This window comes from Phoenix dactylifera, chromosome 10 (assembly GCF_051530095.1).
Source record: "Phoenix dactylifera cultivar Ajwa chromosome 10, Ajwa_hap1_PhDact_Kaust_v1.1, whole genome shotgun sequence".
In the NCBI taxonomy this organism is placed as follows: Eukaryota; Viridiplantae; Streptophyta; class Magnoliopsida; order Arecales; family Arecaceae; genus Phoenix; species Phoenix dactylifera.
Window position 1 is genome coordinate 13314478 of NC_143199.1, and position 5487 is coordinate 13319964.

Here is a 5487-nt window from a genome sequence, read left to right on the forward strand (position 1 = left end):
AAAACCAGTTGGCAGAGATAGGATGCTTGATTTCTTTGAGTGGAATAGTGCTTCTCTGCCTTGCTACAGTCCTCTGTGGCTATTTAAGCCATCTCCCACGGAAACTAGCCGTTAGACACCTTTTTCTGCCCGTTCTGCACACTCTGCACATCCTGACAATATGTCTGTTGGGGTCGGAGTCGACTCGCGCGATCTGGAGTCGACTCGGCTGTAGCGGGAGTCGACTCATGCTTTTCTGGAGTCGGCTCGGCAACTGTTCCGGATTTGAATTAAAGTGACCTCCGCGACTGGGAGTCGACTCGACTTAACCCGGAGTCGACTCGCCAACTTCTGGAGCTGACTTGCCATTTTCGGAGTCGGCTCATCCCATGAAGTCCATGGAGCTAATTTTTCAACTTGGCCCACTCGAGTCGACTCGACAATCCTGGGAGTCGACTCGGCGCTCAGAGCCCGAACTCCCGATCTTCTGTCTTTTGGCTCGTCCAGTCTTGGAGTCGACTCGAACTGTTCCGGAGTCGACTCGAACTGTTCCGGAGTCGACTCGGCTCTCAGTTTCCGAAACACAGCCTTCTGCCTTTTTGATGTAGCGCTGCCTTGGAGTCGACTCGAGCTGTCTCGGAGTCGACTCGGCTCTCAGAGACAATAATTCGGTCTTCTATCTTTTTGGGGTCGCGCTGTCTCGGAGTCGACTCGCGCATTGCGGGAGTCGACTCGGATCTCAGAGTCCGAAAACTGCTCTCTGACTTTTGCCTTGTGTACCACTGAGAGTCGACTCTCGCTTTCTTTGGAGTCGACCTGCCAACCATTGGAGTCGACTCGCGTTCCACAGGAGTCGACTCGAATCTCAGGGTCGAAAATCGCTATCTGACTTTTCTGTCTGTAACTCCTTGGAGTCGACTCATACTACTCCGGAGTCGACTCGGTAATCATCGGAGTCGACTCGCGCACTTCAGGAGTCGACTTGCTGACAGGTTTTGAGTTGAGTCTTTCTGTTCGTCTGTCAGTTCTCAGTCGGAGTCGACTCGTAATGATCCGGAGTCGACTCAAGCCCGTGCCAGTGATTCTGATACGCTTGGAGTCGACTCGTAATATCCCAGAGTCGACTTGAGTCTCAGACTTTGGTTCAAACTGACTTCTTAACTTATCCAAAATATCTTGAACCAAGTCTAGAAACACTTAGACAAGATTTTCACTGAAACACTCAATTGAATTCATTAGGAAACAAAAGATATACTCAATTGTTTGAGCTCATCAAAATCAAATAGGATTTTAATCAATCACTCCACAATCTCCCCCTTTTTGATGATGACAAAACATTGAGTATATGTAAAGTGAATTGCTCAATAAACAAGGAAATGAAATCTATAAATGAATTCAAGTGTCTGGTTTTTTAATTTATCCAAACTTGAAAGGTGTGAAACAATAAATTTTGGAGTTAAAGCTCCCCCTTTCATTTGGAATTATATAAGCCTTCATGTCATGCACTCAATTGTTTGGCTTATATATATTTAATGATTTGACTTTCTTAAAAATTCAGATTCTCCCCCTCAACATATGCATTCTACTTTATTTTGATTCTCTGAATTTTCTTTTAATGCATTGAAGTTTTTGAACTGAAATTTTTGGTTTTTAGAGGAAAAATCTGTCAATTTGTTCTTGAGTAGGATTCAACTAATCTCCGAATATCCCTTGAATAGATTCTGGAGATTACTCCATTAGGAGCCCCAACAGAGAGATAATGAGCCTCGAGGTACCAAATCCACTAAGAACAAATTATGTTTTAATTTTTGATTTCTTTTATGTTGATTCCATTTACATATCTATTAAATATTTCTTCCCCTTTTTGTCATCGTATCAAAAAGGAAGTGAGTATAACACGCAATCAATTAGAGAGCAAATTGCACAAAATTGAAGAGAATATGTCTACTCATTGTATTGATGTGTATGTAAATACATTTGTGAATACAATAAGTAAAGCAAAAAGAATACATGTCAAAATACAAAAAGATATCTAAGGCTTCCTCGAGGAGGATGCGGCTCCCCGGGGCATGCGCTCTGCAAGTAGTGTGACTGTATTGGTGACGTGCTCGAGCTGTCGGATAATGGCCGAGGTGGCCCTGCTATGTGTCGTATCGAGCTCGGTCACCGACTGCTGAAGTGTGTCAAGCTTGGCGATGAGCACATTCGCCAAGCGCTCGGCCCCCTGGGTAGTGGTGCCCATGTCGTGTCGCATGTCATCGCGCATCTTCCGAGTGGTGCTCGTGACTTCGCTCATGCTGTGGAACTGGGCTTGGATCAGGCTCCTTACATTGTAGATTTCTTCCCGCACATGGGCTGTCATCTCAGTCACTACTGACAGGGAAGGGACCAACGCTGAAGAAGGTGCAGGAGAGGGAGCAGGCACTGAACCTCGGAGCTCCCTAAGCAGGTCATCCTGGAGATCTCTAACTATCTCCTGCCGCAACTCCCGGAGCTGCTCAGGAGAGATCCGGACCTCCATGGGCTGAGTAGGTGGAGCTGAGGAGGAGGGTCCGGCAGAGGTGGTGGGAGCAGAGGTGGAGGGAAAGCTAGGATAGTCTGAGTCTGGGTCAGGACTGGGGGAATGTCTGGTGGTATGTGTGGAGGTGGATGATTTCCTAACCCAGGTTCCCTCGACCTTCCGAAACCCCATCCTGTGTAGGGTTCCCGGACGCATGCGATCTGTCCATCGCAATGCGCGAGAGGGTTCCCCCTCAGGAATGGGAATCTCGGCCTCCCTAAATAGAAGAGTGAACATCATGCCATAGGGGAGGGTGAGCCTAGGTCTATCTGGTGGCTCACATAGATATTTATACATCATCTTGGGAAAGTTGATTGGGGTGTCCTGGAGGATGTAGAACATAAGAGCTAGGTCTCTCTCAGATACAAAATCGAAGCGGCCAGTCTTCGGGAAGAGGGACCTAGAGATGATACTCAAGAGGAGCCGCATCTCAACTGAAAGTGAGCTAGCGGACACCTCATCTAAGGGGGACTGAGGTGGATGTCCTAGAATGGCCGTAAGGGCCTCAGTCCTATCCTCGGGGTGTGTGGGAGCCACCCCTACTTGTGGAAGATGGAGGACCTGAGCAATAATATCCTCCGAAATGAACAATGGGACACCGGCTACCATGCCCTCGATACCCCCATCGCCCCTATGTACAGTACCGTAGAACTTCCTAACTAGGCCAGGGTATGTGGGGAGATCTAGGGAACAAAAATACTCTAAGCCCTGGGCCCGCAGTCTCTCTCCTATAGTAAAGCCCTCCCGGGAGAGATAGTCGAAATCGACGTATCTCCCGGTGGAGACCGCCTTCCCGGCGCACGGCCTCGAGGGAACCTCCCTCGGCGGGGAACGAGCCGGAGGTTGTGGCCTCGCGGGATCGTTCCGAGCCTTGGAACGCCGCTCGGCACCGGTCGCAGGTTGGGGTCTCTTCCGGACAACGGCTTTACGAGGCATTTTGACCTAGGGAAGAGGAAGGAACCTAAAGAAGCGAGGAAGATGGACGGGAAAAAAAAAACTTTAAAGTCGGCCGGAGACGCTCTAGGAGTCGGCTCTAGGGCTTGTGAATAGTGGCGGCGGTGAATAGAAGTGTTGAGTAAACGATGAAGTTAGGGTTAAAAAATCGGATCCTGACTGCGAGTCGACTCCTCTGAGTCGCGAGTCGACTCGACCTCGAGTCGACTCCAAAGTATGCGCGAGTCGACTCTCCTTATGCGCCTATTGACCTCGAGTCGACTCCCGACTGTATGCGAGTCGACTCCCCGTTACGAGCCGACTCTGAAACTTGCTCGAGTCGTCTTGAACTCTGGCACGCACCTAAAAATCATGCTATGTTCGTGCCGAATGAGGGAAAAATCACTAAGTTATGATCTGATTTGATGATCATTGTAAAGAAACTCTAAATTAGCCACAATCTAATTATCAAAATCAATGAACTAGTGGAAAATACCACTAGGATGGATCAATCACTCCCAATCCCCTCCTAAGCACACTAAATCTCTCTTCACTTAAGGGTTTTGTAAAAATGTCAGCTAATTGATCATCAGTGCAAACAAATTGAAGTGTCACATCACTATTCAGTACATGATCTCTTATGAAGTGATGTCTTATCTCAATATGTTTAGTTTTTGAATGCTGAATTGGATTTTTAGTTAGATTAATGGCACTTGTATTATCACAATTAATGGAAATTTTATCTTGTTTAATGCCATAATCTTCCAATTGTTGTTTGATCCACAAGATTTGAGCACAACAACTCCCGGCTGCAATATATTCAGCTTCAGCAGTAGATAATGCAACCGAGTTTTGTTTCTTGCTAAACCATGAGATTAAGTTTTCTCCTAGGAATTGACATGACCCGCTGGTGCTTTTTCTATCAAGTTTACATCCAGCAAAGTCTGAATCTGTGTATCCTATTAAGTTTAGGCTAGATTCTTTAGAATACCATAACCCTATATTCTTTGTTCCTATTAGGTATTTAAAGATTCTCTTGACTGCAATTAGATGAGATTCCTTAGGATTAGACTGATATCTAGCACACATGCAAACACTAAACATGATATTAGGTCTACTTGCAGTAAGATACAATAAAGATCCTATCATACCTCTATATAGTTTCTGATCTACAGATTTACCTGATTCATCTTGGTCTAATTTGCATGATGAGCTCATGGGGGTGCTGATTGACTTGTTCCCCTCCATATCAAACTTCTTAAGCATCTCCTTGATGTATTTAGCTTGATTGATGAAGATGCCTTCTTCAGATTGTTTGATTTGAAGCCCGAGGAAATAATTCAGCTCTCCCATCATGCTCATTTCAAATTCACTCTGCATCAAGGTCAAGAATGTAGTGTGCTGCAAGATAGTATCATATAAATGAGTGGCTTTCACTTACTTCCAACATGATCACTCCAATTTTCAAGACTTTCTAGAGTTAAATGGTAATGAACGCCCCAGATTTATTTATTTATTTATTTATATTTATTTTATTTTATTTATTTATTTTTTTTAATCAGACTGAATGCTAAGAAGAATGACTTGTGCAATATCTAGCCTTATTAAGCTTTCTAGCTAACCCATGTAGCGAGTGTTAGGCCAATGACTCCCGATCCAGATTGCTCAGGGCACTAGGTGTAAAGACATCCTAACAGGCTTAATAACTCAAGTCAACTAGGCTTCAAGGCCAAATTAGTCACTCAAAGTTTAATCTCAGCCATCTTCACCTTTTTACGCGAACACTCGCTGCTTGCCAGGCAAGAGGCCCGGTTACTCAGTGAGAAGACTTAAACCCCTTTTTTTTTTAGGGTGTTCATCGCACATCTAACTTTAATCCAAAAGATTAAAAGTATTTATATTAGTTGCCAGTTTACATACCCCACTATTCATGTGCTTACGTGTAGGTGTTAAATCATCTTCTATCATGTTAACAGGAGACAGGTGGGACAAAAACTCAAGCTAGAACTGCTATT